Source organism: Amblyraja radiata, chromosome 6 (assembly GCF_010909765.2).
Source record: "Amblyraja radiata isolate CabotCenter1 chromosome 6, sAmbRad1.1.pri, whole genome shotgun sequence".
Taxonomy (NCBI): domain Eukaryota; kingdom Metazoa; phylum Chordata; class Chondrichthyes; order Rajiformes; family Rajidae; genus Amblyraja; species Amblyraja radiata.
Window position 1 is genome coordinate 58,339,593 of NC_045961.1, and position 15,725 is coordinate 58,355,317.

The following is a 15,725-nucleotide window of genomic DNA, read 5'->3' on the forward strand; positions in this document are numbered from 1 at the left end:
GCTTTAGAACCAATAGAGACATTTGTTTGCAAGCTTTAGAACCAATAAGCATTTGTTTGCAAGCTTTAGAACCAATAGACATTTTTTTTGCAAGCTTTAGAACCAATAGACATTTTTTTGCCAGCTTTAGAACCAATAGACATTTTTCTGCCAGCTTTAGAACCAATAGACATTTTTTGCAAGCTTTAGAACCAATAGACATTTTTTTGCAAGCTTTAGAACCAATAGACATTTTTTGCAAGCTTTAGAACCAATATAGACACTTTTTGCAAGCTTTAGAACCAATATAGACACTTTTTGCAAGCTTTAGAACCAATAGACACTTTTTGCTAGCTTTAGAACCAATAGACATTTTTTTATGCTTTAGAACCAATAGACATTTTTTTGCAAGCTTTAGAACCAATAGACATTTTTTGCAAGCTTTAGAACCAATAGACATTTCTTTGCAAGCTTTAGAACCAATAGACATGTTTTGCAAGCTTTAGAACCAATAGAGACACTTTTTTGCAAGTTTTAGAACCAATAAACACATTCTGCAAGCATTTTAGAACCACTAAGGGCACTTACATTTGAGTAGACATGTGTTCAGTGTTATTCACAGCTCAGAGAAATGTGACCCTCTGCCTTCCTCCATCTTGAAGAGACTGTGTGGCGCACCACTTCCTGGTTTTAAGGTCCCTCCCCCCTGCCGCCAGCGGGGGCAGCAGAGAGAATGGGGAATTTTGTAAAAACATTAATATCTCTGTCAATTTTCATGGACGGGAAAAATCCTCGGCACACATGCGGCGGAGCGGGGCTATGAGCTAGGTGGCCAAAAATAACGGCCGTAAGTGGCGGTGTTCTCTTGGAAATCGCAGCACAGATGGCCAAAACCGGTCAAGAACAGACTTTTAGTAATATAGATATATATATTCTCATATATGTTTTTCTCTCTCCATGTTCTCCATTTGCCCCACCTCTCCTCCTCTCTCTTTCCCCCTCTTGTCTCTTTCTCTCTTCTCTTTTCCCCCTCTCTCTCATTCATTTGCTCTGAAATTAGCAAATTTAAGGCCGTTGTATGTGGTGCTATCACTATTCTCAGCTGCAATAAAAATTGTAATTGTGTATTTTTTCACAAATGCTATGTTAGAACACGTAAAACATCATATTAAATCAACATATGGTAATTTCATTCAGCCATTGGGACTCAGTTGTATATCTATAACTTAAAAGATCATGTTCAGCCAACTGCAATCTGCTAGAATCTTTCTGGTGCAAAAATTAGCAAGGTGTGGGAGAATAGAGAAAGTATGCTCTGGTATTCAAGACAGAGATCTAGAGATTCAACTAGAAATTATTATTTTATGTGATGGTACCCTGGAAGGTACCCAAGCAATAGCCAGCATACCTGGCAGCAGTTGATGGAGGAATGCAGTTGAAGAAATGTGACCATTGCAAGAAGTAATGCCCTGATCCAATATGGCCAATGAAACCTCCTTACCTTCTTCAATACTAGCAAGAAAGCTACCAATCCAAACCCAATAGAATGAGCTTCCAATCCATAAAAATCACTGCATTTCCACCAACCAAGCCCAATGCTTACTGACAGACACTGACTAAGAAAGACAAATCTCAGATATTGGGCTTTCTTCAGAGATACTACCTGAACCGCGGTTACTCCAGCTTTTTTTGCGTCTATCTCAGATATATAGCTCCTAGTTGAACAAGAAATCCAAAGACCAAAGCTTCCAAGCAATCTTTGTTTGTCAGGATGTACAGGAGAGGGACTTTCAAGCTATAAGACTGACAGATCACGTGGAGAGGTTTCTCTTCTTCATGAACAATGGGACAGCTGAGCCCCATGCAATACTGTCAGCAGATAAGTTAACAATCCTCCTGGTCGAATTGGGAATGAATGGGTAGGGAGAGGCTGTATGTTAAGGTGAATTTAAGGGTAAAAAAATGTTGTAGTGTTCAAGCCTCAGTGACCTACTATTATGGATCATTGTTCACTACTATGCGTAAGCAGCTCATTTATTCCATATTGGTACTTAAGTACTTTGTAAACTCATGGAATGTGGTCTTCTAAGAGTCTGTTTCCTACTAGTTGACTGCAATTCATCACACCTCCCTCATATGCCACCTGCCTTAATCATCCTGTTGCTGCCCTTCCTGCAGCTCTATCTTCTCCCTCTTATCTACACTTTCTTTTGTTCATTCTGCCTTTTCTCATCTTCTGGACATATTCAGGCAGGCATTCTGCTCTTCTATTGTCAAAATGTGCAGGAGATAATGATGATTTGTGAAATTCTGTTTGATGAGCACTGGAAGGCAGCTCCAGATTGGTGCAGGCAGCTGAATTGCTTTTGAATAGGCCAATGGCCTAAGCTTCTTGTGCTCCTGTGGCTTTCATTACGTTAGGTCTGAGATGCAGAGGGCACTGGAGTTTGAAACCATTAAATGGTACAGCACTTTATCTCACAAGATCAATCTCTCAGCACAATGGTGCCCCTGAAATATGTTAGGCAACATAGAGTATCACAGAATGCACATAACACTGTGGAAATGCACATGTCAACCAATTTCCTGCGTTTTCACAGATCATTCCCTTCAAACATTGTGGTTTCTCTTTCCATAGATGTTGCTAGACTGCTAGTTTATCAGTTTAATGCAACTCCAGATATTGTCCACAGTACATGAAGCCAGTTAAACCATTCACATAAAATGCACATGACACGAGAAATCTGTGTAGTTTCAGTCCTATTAGGACATTAACGGTTGTATTCCACAGGCAGACTGTTGGCACACTCTACGAATAGGTGGTAAATAAGTCATCATGATGAAATATGGGTATGAACTGCATTATTTATATTAAATAAAAACTGAATAAATAATCTGGATAGATCAATAATGATTACTAATGAACTCTGGCGAGAACTTCATAATTTATTTAAAACTCAATTTCAAAAATTCCTGGTAATATTGGCTGATGTGTCCACCATGCAATTTTAATAAGAAGTTATGGGGATAGCTGTCATTAATACAAATAAATAGTCTTCAAACTGTTCATAATTATAATCAGTAATCAATTTGACACCATTGTCTGTGGAGAAAGCTGGCTGCTGCCCCACAGTGGAAGATATATTCTCCAGTGCACTGGGTAAATATACAGACAATAGAACCATGTAAATTGGCCTACATCAAACCAAGCATCAGACTTCCATCTCATTAATGACTTCTGCTTTCCGAGCCCCCAATCCGTCATCTTTACTATAGACGTTCAGTCACTCTACATCTCCATCCCCCACCAGGAAGGCCTTGAAGCCCTCCGTTTCCCTCTACTAACACTCTACTACGTCTAGCGGAGCTGATTCTTACCCTCACCAACTTCTCTGACTCCTCCCACTTCCTCTGTCCAAGGCGTAGCTATGGGCACCCGCATGGGCCCCAGCTATGCCTGCCTCTTTGTAGGGTACATTGAAAAATCCCTGTTCCAGGCGTACAATGGCCCTATTCCTGAACTCTCTGCTACATTGGTGACTGCATCGGTGCTACCTCCTGCATCCATGCAGAACTCATGGACTTCACCAACAATTTTCATCCTGCACTCAAATTTACTAAGACCATCTCCGACACCTCCTTCCCTGTCCTTGATATCACAGTCTCCATCACAAGAAATAGACAATTGACTGACGTCTATTACAAACCCATTGGCTCCCACAACTATCTCGACTACAATTCTTCCCACCCTGCTTCCTGTAGACTCTATCCCCTACTCCCAATTCCTCTGTAACGCCACATCTACACCCAAGATGGGGTGTTCCATACTAGAACATCCGAGATTTCCTCATTCCTTCGGGAACGGGGGTTCCCCTCTCCCATCATTGTTGAGGCCCTCACTTGTGTCTCCTCGAGAGTCCGCAGCTCCGCCCTTGCTTCTCCTCCACCTAATTGTAACAGGGACAGAGTCTCCCTAGTCCTTACCTTCCACCCCATCAGTCATCGCCTACAACACATAATCCCCCAAATTTTCCGCCACCTCCAACAGGATCCACTAGCCACATTTTCACATTTCCACCCCTTTCTGTTTTCCGCAAAGACCGTTCCCTCTGCAACTCCCTGGTTAACTCATCCCTTCCCACCCAAACCACCCCCGCCCCAGGTATCTTCTCCTGCAACCGCAGAGGATGCAAAACCTGTCGCTGTACCTTATCCCTCGACTCTGACCAGGGACCCCGGCAGTCCTTCCAGGTTAGGCAAAGGTTCACTTGCACCTCCTCCAACCTCATCTACTGTATCTGTTGTTCAAGAAGTAGACTCTTATGCATCGGCGAGACCAAACGCAGACTCTGCGATCGTTTCGCGGAACACCTTCGCTCAGCCCATGTGAACCAACCTGATCTCCCGGTTGCTGGATATTAATTCTCCTTCCCATTCCAACACAGACCTTTCTGTCCTCGGTCTCCTCCATTGTCAGAGTGAGGCTAAATGTAAATTGGAGGAACAGCATCTCATATTTCGCTTAGGCAGCTTTCAACCCAGTGGTATGAATATTGATTTCTCACACTTCAGGTAGCCCCAGCATTCCCTCTCTCTATCCCTCCCCACCCAAGTCGCACTAGCTTCTCATTTTCACCATACAAACAGCTTACAATGGCCTGTTTCCTTCATCGTCGTTATTTTTTTGCATATCTTTCATTCATTCTTTATCACCACACATCACCGTCTATATCTTTTGTTTCCCTTATTCCTAATCAGTCTGAGGAAGGGTCTTGACCCAAAACGTCACCCATTCCTTCTCTCCAGAGAAGCTGCATGTCCCGCTGAGTTACTCCAGCTTTTTGTGTCTATCTTTGCGCCAGCTATATATTTTGCACCATTGTGACAGAGCTCAAGAAACAACTGAGACTGGTTATTTTGCCACTTAACACATGAAACATGGTCATAGGCATATCTGTTCTATCAATCAATGTTTTGGGCAGTCACAGTGACACAGCGGTAGAGTTGCAGCCTTACAGCAAAATGCAGCACCAGAGACCCGGGTTTGATCCCGACTACGGGTGCTGTCTGTATGGAGTTTGTACGTTCTCCCCGTGATCTGCGTGGGTTTTCTCCGAGATCTTCGGTTTCCTCCCACACTCCAAAGATGTACAGGTTTGTAAATTAATTGGCTTGATTAATTGGCTTGATAAAAATGTAAAATTGTCCAAGTTGGCGATATGCAGAGTACTGCCCTGCCGATTACAACATTCAGAAGGTTCAGAAGGTTTGGATATTTGTGTAGAAATAAACTACAAATGCTGATTTACACCAAAGATAGACACAAAATGTTGGAGTAACAATGTATTTGTCCACAGTGGACCATTATGGGCTCCAGTTTTCCTTAGTCATCGGTGACAGCTCTGATTTGTTCTGTGCCCTTTTATACCTCTAGTTTCCCTCTCCCCTGTGTTTCAATCTGAAGAAGGGTCTCGACCTAAAATATCATCAATTCCTTTTTGTGTAGAAAGGAACTGCAGATGCTGGTTTAAACTGAAGATAGACACAAAAAGCTGGAATAATTCCGTTGGACAGGCTGCATCTCTGGAGAGAAAGAATGGGTGATGATTTGGGTCAAGACCCTTTTTCAGACTATTCCTTATCTCCAGAGATGCTGCCTGACCATCTGGGCATTTTATGTCTCACTTTGGGATATTTGTGTACCCAGAGGATCAGCCTTCGCAACCTAGTTTGCAGTGTCTGCGGTTTCTTTGTCCTCAGAATCGTAAGATCCAATTTTGCAGTCTTAAGCATAGAAACCATAAAATATGAAACTTGACTGAACAGTACACCACACGAACAGGGCCTACAGACCACGATTTCTGTGCTGAACTTGATACTAAATTAAATTCCTTCCATATTTATGTGCCTATCAGAGAGCAATGGATTTGGACCCCAAGATCTCCAAGCACACCAGCACTGTTAAGGATTTTACCATTAACTGTATACTATTCCCCTTACATTCCTAATTTTATTTGATCTATGGCTCTGGATTCCATTCCTAAACATTTGTTTATCTATTTCTCCTTCCTTTTTACTGAATGTTGGGCATTTGCTCTAATGTATTGTATAGCTCAGTGTCATTTTTTTAATAAAACAGCTTGCATTTTAAAAGTATATTTTACATCTCTTTCAGAATTCATAGTTTTATAACCAACAAACTGCATCTCCTGCCAGAATGGTGGATATGAGTCAGCCAACTTGTATACAGCAAATTTCCAAAAGTACAAATGTGACTCGGACCAGATAATCTGATGTAAAAATACCAGCACCTACCCCCTTAAACTGTGTCAGAAGCTTTTTCTTAAAATCATGTCTGACATATGGATGTGACATTACTAAATAGTGCCCACTGAAGCTATAGCAAAACAATTGCAGAGTGAACATTTGGGCTGGTAAATGTGGTGCTCATCCTTTGCCCAGGGTGGTGTCTAGTTTCATCAATGCGGAAACTCTGCTCATCTCAGCAAGGAAGAGTATTGTACAACCCCAATGAGTCTTGTGCTTCACTGAGGATAATCATCTTTTGGCATACTATTATAACCACCATTCTTACAGAGCTGATCCACAAGTTGTGAGTCAATCCTCTGGATGATAATGGTGTTAATATGTTGAAAGTCAAGGAAAACACTTACCGTAGATGCTCTCTTGTTAGAGATTAAAGAGTTGTCTGATGTCTTTTATGGGATATATATAAATTGGCACTTATCTGTCCATGTCTGCATTTTATCTGTTTTATTTAATGCTTTATTTTTTGAACTGTAGTATAATGCATAATGATGACTTTATACAAAGTATGCAAGCATTGAGTGAAAACACAGCCAGTGGAGACAGAGAGGTAGCAGCGAGTCTGAAGAAGGGTCTCGATCCATAATGTCACCGATTCCTTCCCTCCAAAGATGCTGCCTGTCCTGCTGAGTTACTCCAGCATTTTTTTGTCTATCTAAGACTGAGAGCAAGATATAACAATGCTTCATGAGAATGCAGACTGTTGAAGTTAATCTGAGATGAAATTGAACATGGAAAAATGTGATGTAATACACCTCAAAACTAAAAATAAAAATGTGAAGGTTTTTCTCAAATATAGAGGGAATGATTTTTATTGGTGTTCAGGGAGCTTGAGTGTCCTTGTAAAGAAATCACTAAATGTTAGTCAGTCTGAAGAAGGGTCTCAGCCCATTCTTTCTCTCTAGAGATGCTGCCTGTCCCACTGAGTTACTCCACCATTATGTGTTTATCTTCAATTTAAATCAGCATCTGCCGTTCCCTCCTACACTGAAAGTTAATTTGCAGAATCAGCAAGCAATTGGAAGACCTTTATTGCAAAACTATTTGAGAACAAAAGCAAAGATGTCTTAGCCACACAGAGCTGCAGATGCTGGTTTACAGAAAGAATGCAAAGTGCTGAAGTAATTCACGCAGCATCTCTGGAGATCATGGATAATAGAAACGTAGAAAGTAGGTGCAGGAGTAGGCGGATCCAGAATCAGTCCCCTGTTCCTGCTTTTCCCTATGTCTCTTGATTCCATTAGCCCTAACAGCTAATCTAACATGCAGTGAATTGGCCTCCACTGCCTTCTGTGGCAGAGAATTCCCTCTCACCTTAAACCTTTGCCCACTGGGTAAAAGACACTGTGCATTCACTCTATCAATTTTGCTCATGATTTTATAAACCCCGATAAGATCACCCCTTAGCCTCCTGCACTCCAAGAAATAAAGTTCTAGATGCCCAATCTCTCACTGTAGATCAGTTCCTTGAGTCCTGGCAACATCCTCGTAAATCGTCTCTGCATTCCTTCGAGCTTAATGGCCTTTACTATAGCAGGGTGACCAAAACTGAACAAAATACTTCAAGTGCGGCCTCTTCCAATCTTGCACAACTGTAACATAACATCATAACTGCTGTACACTTTTTTTGTTTCTTATGTTATTTGCCAGATTTGAAATTAGTTTTTTTGTCAATTAGTTAAATTACATCCAAATCTTCTCTTCATGCTTTGGCATTTTGGATATCTGGTCCTGCTGAGGTTAAAGTTCAAAACCAGAAGCTTATGAAAATCTTTTCATTTGATGTTTTGTTTTGTTCTGTTCGGTTTTGTTAGGTGGCTCTGGAAAGTGTGCTTGACAAATAATTTTTCCATCGTTCTGCAAGGCATTCAGTTGTACAGATTACATGCTGTTGCAATAGAATTCATGCCACCAGACAGCAAATAATATACAGAAAACTGCTGGATCAAAGGAAAAAAAGACTAATGGAATTTATGAATTGTGTACTTTCTCTAAAAAGACAGTTCTGCCGAGAGCAATGAATTGAATAACTGAATAATTGAACAGAAAAATATATTTTAAGGCAGGAAGTTGAATATATATTCAGTTTCAGAGCAATTCTTATATTGTTGTTGAGAACAGCTTTTTATAAGAATTTTTTGTCTATTCAGCACATCATGATTATTGAATACATGTTTCAAAGGCATCCAATTCTCTGCACTTTATTGGTTAGGTTTCTATAGTTAAGCTCACAAAGTTATTATGGATAGATTTTGATGCATTTGTGACTGAGGACATCCATTTTGGACAACAAAAATATAGCTTACCAAGTATTTTATAAACAGCGAAGAAAACTATCAGTGAATGTAATGGAGGTTTGAGAGTCGATGTAAAAAGATCACAAAATAATATGGACAAATGAAGACCAATGGAACACTAACCCTGTGGGTACAGGACCAACATACAGAAGTCTAGAAATTGCATTATCCTTTAATGGTGACAAAACATCATTGAGAGTCACTCTAATGTTGCTTTTCGAAGTTCCATAAAGACAGTGTTGATCTCAGTGTGGAATCCATACTGATTTATTTCAGGTTCTGGCTACTGTCAACATTTTATCTTTGCTGTTTCAATCTCTGCAGTTGAGGCAAAAGGGTTATTAACAAAACAAGCAGCAGTCTGCTAGATACAAAAGAATGTTTACAATAAATGAGCGGAAACTGAAATGAATTAATATACAGTGATGAGAGAGCACTCAAGCTCCATTCTCAAGAAAAAAAGGTGCCATATAGGTTTTCTTCATCCTATGAAGATATGCAGGCGTTCTTAAAGACCTCCTTCTTTCATCTCCGCAACATCGCCAAACTCAGACCCTCTCTCACATCTCCCGCTGCTGAAAGACTCATCCATGCCTTCATCTCCTCCCGACTGGACTATTGCAACTCACTTCTCCTTGGCATCAGCTCCACCTACATCAACCGACTCCAACTGGTCCAGAACACAGCCGCCCGACTCATCACCCACATCAAATCCTGGCATCACATCACTCCAGTCCTCAAACAACTTCACTGGCTTCCCATCTCCCACCGGATCACCTACAAAATCCTGATCCTCACCTACAAAGCCCTCCACCATCTGGCCCCCCCATATCTCACTGACCTCCTCTCCCCCTACCAACCCTCACGGTCCCTCAGATCCACATCAGCCGGTCTCCTCTCCATCCACAAGTCCAACCTCCGCAGTTTTGGGGACAGAGCCTTCTCCAGGGCAGCTCCCAGGCTCTGGAACTCCCTCCCCCAACTGATCCGCAATTCCGTGTCCCTCACCATCTTCCAGTCCCGCCTCAAGACCCATCTCTTCACCTCTGCCTATCCTTAGCCCCACGTCCCCCTCCCTTTTCATCTGTGCATTAATTGCCTCATATTGTGTTTTGAATTGTATTCTGTCTTTACTTCGTGTACTAGTCCTGTCTCTACTATTTATTTCATTCCCCTTACATGTTTTTCCTCTACCTGCTAAATTTTTGTAAGGTGTCCTTGAGACTCTTGAAAGGCGTCCATAAATAAAATTTATTATTATTATTATTATTATTATTCAAGTTTACAACAATGTCATATAGATATCTGCCTGGCAAAGTATGTCAGAAGTACTGAAGCTGAGACATTAATGGCATTACCATCAGTTGGTCCCCACCATGAACACCCTCGGACTCACTGTTGATCAGAAACTCAAATGAACCTGCCACATAAACACTGCAGTTATAATTGCAGATCCAAGGCCCAGCATCCTGAAGGTGGCAACTAAATTGCTGTTGTGGAGGAAGTTCCAGAATTCAGATTCTGTAATTTATTTCCCAGTCAGTATGGTGTAAGGTTTGAAGGGGAATCTGCTGGTGATGGTATTCTTTTGCATCTGCTGCCCTCATCGTTCTTGGTGGCAGAGATCACAGCGTTGAAAGATGCTGTCAGGTAAGCCACATGAGTACTGCAATGTATTTTGTTGATGAATACACTGCACCATTAGTGAATGCAAATGAAGATTTAGGATGGTGGATGGGGTGCCAATCAAACAGGCAGCTTTGAGTTGGATGTTGTCAACCTCCTTGAGAGTTGTTTGAGCTACAAACATCCCAGCAACTCGAGTCTTCCAGAATATTTCTGACATATAGGTGGAGATGGTGGAAATTCCTTGAGGTGTCAAGAGGTTAGTTGGCATCTCCAGGACGCTGGGCCTGGAATCTGCTACTTTGGCCACAGTGTTTATATCGGGTTCATTTGAGTTTACATCGGTGGTGGGGAAAATTCTGGAGTCAGTTATTAAAGATGGGATAGCAGCACATTTGGAAAGTGGTGAATTCATTGGACAAAGTCAGCATGGATTTATGAAAGGTAAATCATGTCTCACGAATCTTATAGAATTTTTCGAGGATGTAACTAGTAGAGTGGATAAGGGAGAACCAGTGGATGTGTTATGTCTGGATTTTCAGAAGGCTTTTGACAAGGTCCCACATAAGAGATTAGTATACAAACTTAAAGCACACGGTATTGGGGGTTCAGTACTGATGTGGATAGAGAACTGGCTGGCAGACAGGAAGCAAAGAGTAGGTGTAAACGGGTCCTTTTCAGAATGGCAGGCAGTGACTAGTGGGGTACCGCAAGGCTCAGTGCTGGGACTCCAGCTATTTACAATATATATTAATGATCTGGATGAGGGAATTGAATGCCACATCTCCAAATTTGCGGATGACACAAAGCTGGGTGGCAGTGTTAGCTGTGAGGAGGATGCTAGGAGGCTGCAAGGTGACTTGGATAGGTTGGGTGAGTGGACAAATGCATGGCAGATGCAGTATAATGTGGATAAATGTGAGGTTATCCACTTTGGTGGCAAAAACAGGAAAGTAGACTATTATCTGAATGGTGGCCGATTAGGAAAAGGGGAGATGCAACGAGACCTGGGTGTCATGGTACACCAGTCATTGAAAGTAGGCATGCAGGTGCAGCAGGCAGTGAAGAAAGCAAATGGTATGTTAGCATTCATAGAAAAAGGATTTGAGTATAGGAGCAGGGAGGTTCTACTGCAGTTGTACAGGGTCTTGGTGAGACCACACCTGGAGTATTGCATACAGTTTTGGTCTCCTAATCTGAGGAAAGACATTCTTGCCATAGAGAGAGTACAGAGAAGGTTCACCAGACTGATTCCTGGGATGGCAGGACTTTCATATGAAGAAAGACTGGATAGACTCGGCTTGTACACGCTAGAATTTAGAAGTTTGAGGGGGGATCTTATAGAAACTTAGAAACTTGGAATTAAAGCATGGATAATCTCCACCCAACTACAGTTACCCAACCAGATGCAACTAAATTTAAAGTAGCTTTTCTTCCCAATAACCCTTTCTGGCTTAAGCCCTCCCTTCACCACCTCCAGTTTAAATTCCATTTGGAATATTTTGGAGGACCATGATACCAAGAACCAAGAATCAAGACAGGCTAGATGCAGGAAGATTATTCCCGATGTTGGAGAAGTCCAGAACTAGGGGTCACAGTTTAAGGATAAGAGGGATGTCTTTTAGGACCGAGATGAGAAAATTATTTTTTACACAGAGAGTGGTGAATCTGTGGAATTCTCTGCCACAGAAGGTAGTTGAGGCCAGTTTATTGGCTATATTTAAGAGGGAGTTAGATGTGGCCCTTGTGGCTAAAGGGATCAGGGGGTATGGAGAGAAGGCAAGGATAGGATACTGAGTTGGATGATCAGCCATGATCATATTGAATGGCGGTGCAGGCTTGAAGGGCCGAATGGCCTACTCCTGCACCTATTTTCTATGTTTCTATGTTACACCTGCCAATTATGCGAGGAATAGACGGGATAGATAGTCGGATCCTTTTCCCCCCAAGTTGAAAACATTAAATACTAGAAGGCATACAGTAGTTTTAAGGTGAGAGGGACAAAGTTTTAAGAAGATGTGCAGGGCACATTTTTTACATAGGGAGTTGCAAGTGCCTGGAACACACTGCTGGGGATGGTGATTGAGGCAGATATGATGGTGGCATTTAAGAGACTTTAGGATAGGCATACGGAGGGATGTAGATTATATGCAGGCAGATAAGAGTTGGGATTATGTTTAGCACAGACATTATGGGCCAAAGGACCTGTTCTTGTTCTGTACTGTTCTTTGCTCTATGATGGCATTATGAAGCACTGTGTGTAGATCTGGATGCCACACACTAGATAATAAAATGCAAGATATATCAGCAAGTCAGCTAGAATCTGTGAAAATAGCAAACAGTTCACATGTCAGATCGATGGACTCCTAAGTTTTGCATGCAATATAAAGTGTCTATATGACATAAGTGTAAGGTGCTTCCAAGATCTTCCTTTTTTTAATTTTTGAAGTGCAATGCTCAGAAATATACACTGTGCTTACTCATCCAGGGCTTTGTATAACTTGGCATAGAAATTCCTTTGCAAAACTCCATTAAAAAAGAAAGAACATTATTACACCATTTCCATGCTTCTTAAAACTTTTTAGACAATAGAACTGAATTTTCGGTGAGATTTTCATTTGCCACAGTGCTTTGCTATTTCAACTGTTCTTATAAGGCTTGAGATTGATTTGTTTTTTAGAATTTTGAAAGGAAGTGGAAGAATAGACCAAAGCTTTTTCGATGGTTAGGGAAGTTGATAACAAAATAATCTTAAAGTGAAATCAAATCCATTCAGAACAAAATCGGGAACACATATACATGCAAAATGTGATTGGGCTTTTACAAAAACAGTAAATACCAGCTCAATTAATAAATGCAAACCAATGGATGTCCATGGTTATATGGAGGCATGAGACCAAGGTGATTAAATAGAATTAGAATATATATTTGCCAGAATCTCACTGAATGATGAAGCAATACCTAAAGCTGTCCTTGGAATATTGTGAGCAGTTTTGGGCCGCATATCTGAGGAAGGATGAACTGGCCTTGGAGAGGGTCCAGAGGAGGTTTACGAGAAAGATTCTGGGGATAATTGGGTTACTGTAGGAGGAGTGTTCAATAGCTCTGGGCGTGTACTCGCTAGAGTATATAACAATGAGGGTGGAATGTCATTGAAACCTACCGATAATGAAAGGCCATGGAGTGGACATGGAGAGGATGTTTCCATTAGTGAGAGGGTCTAGGACCAGAAGGCACAGCCTTATAATGAATGGATGGACCTTACTAATGGAGAAGAGGAGAAATTTCTTCAGCCAGAGGGTAGTGAAGATGTGGAATATGTTGCCACAAACAACCACTAAACAATCATAAAGAAAGCACATCAACACCTCTAATTTCACAGAGGTTTGTGGAGATTTAGCATAATTAATGGATCAATCTTCGATTCGATCAGTAATTTAAATGCCCAAGAACAAAGGATGCTATACAAATTGTGGACATTGCCTGGTCCATCACTAGTATTGACCTCACCACCATCGACGGGATCTATAGGAAGCCTGCTTATTATGGCAGTTAATATCTTCAAAGAGCCACATCACCCAGGAAACTGCTCACTCCCCCCATCTGGACGAGGTTGAGGAAACTGAGAACAATTACCTCCAGGTTCAAGGACAACTTCTTTGCCAAAAACCCATCAGTCTCTTGAACCATATAGTGGTTAGGATTTAACCATAACCCTACTTTTCAACCCCATTTTCCTCTTTCAATATTTCTTTGCAGCAAATAAACATATATACTCAATGAAAATTTAACATACACAATTTAAAATATATCTTCCTTCTAAATTTTTAACAGGATTGTCAACTGCTGACTGTTAACTCACAGACACTATAGGATAGTTCTGGAGTGTTAGCATTCCTTTAAAAATCACTGGGTTTTTCACATTCATGTACAAGTTCCAGAATGATAACCAATCAAGGCAGAGATATTCATAGACCATTCAATACAACAAAATATTTGTAGAAAGTGTCCTTGTGATTTAAATTACTCCTGTAAATCTAACATACAGTCTAATTTTAACAGTTGGCTTGAGTATGTTTCTGGAATTTTGCTTGTCATTTACATATAGTCATATGCTGCTGAATATGTTTCGAAGTGAACTTTCATGTAAAAATGTTGATACAATTATTGCAGAACCATTTCTTTCCATACAGATATAACAGTCACTTTTTAACAAAAGTGATAAATAATCTTGTCCACAATCCTGCATGACTTAGCTCAGTAACCACATTCAAGCACTAAGAACTTTGATGTGATAAAGACATGCACAGATCACTAGCAAATGAATTCAATGTACCGCAGGGTAAAACAATAGATCAGTCACTAGCAACTCAGTTCAGGCAACTTGGTTCAAAATCAATGCTTCTGTCACTGGAAACGTTAGCTCAAGATAATTAATTTACAGTTGTATCGCTAGAGTGAGAAGGCAGTTGAATTACTTTTGCTGCATATTACACAGAATCACAATATTTTAAATATGAAAGTATATCATCACATATTAAAATAAAATTGAATTCCAGACAAGTATTGTAGTTTAAAAAACACATGGCTAAAAATGCTTCCAGGTTTTGTCTTTTAGACTGGTAACATCCTTGCAACCTATCTAGTTAAATAACATTGTTCCCATAGCAAGGCAACCAGGAATGTACACAATACTCCAAACGTGGCCTTACCAACAACTTATATTGCTGTAACATGACATTCAACCCCCGTACTCAATGCCTTGCACAACAAAGGAAAAAGCCAAATTCCATCTTCATTAAGCAGTCCACATGCATCGCCACATTTATGCAAGTATGTACCAGCACCCTTGGTCTCTCTGTTCTACATCACTCCCCAGAGCTTTACCATTTACTCTATGTCCTGCCTTGGTTTGTCCTATAAAAATCCAACACTTCATATTTATCTGAATACCACTCCATCTGCCTTTCCTCGGACCATTGGCTCAGTTGATCAAGATCTTGTTGCAATCGTAGATAAACATCGTCACTATCCACTGTTTTAGTGTCATCTGCAAACTTGCTAACCATGCCAAGTACATTCACATACAAATTGTTAATAATAAATAAAGAACAACAGTGGAATCAGCACCAATCCCAGTGGTATACCACTTGTTATTGGCCTCTGAAAACAACTCTCTACTGCCACCCTTGGTTATCAACCTTCAAGCAATTTTGTATCTAATTGGCTGGCTCACCCTGGATCCTACATGATCTAACTTTCAGGACAAGTCTACCATGTGGTACTTGGTCAAAGGCCTTGCTGTAGTCCATAAGGACAATGCCTACCAGACTGCCTGTTTCAATCTTCTTGGTCACCTCTTGAAAATACTCTGTCAAATTGATGAGAAAAGATTCCCCATGGACAAAGTCATATTGACTATCCCTAATCAGTCGTCTTTTCAAATGCATGCAATTCCTAACTCTCAGAATCCCCTCCTTAACTTACCTTCCACTG

General features: G+C 40.9%; 1 protein-coding gene across 1 annotated transcript in view; it reads right to left on the reverse strand.

Moving 5' to 3' along the window:
* gpc5 (glypican 5) overlaps positions 1–15,725 on the reverse strand; it is a 650,538-nt gene that overhangs the window by 302,531 nt on the left and 332,282 nt on the right. The window lies entirely within an intron of this gene.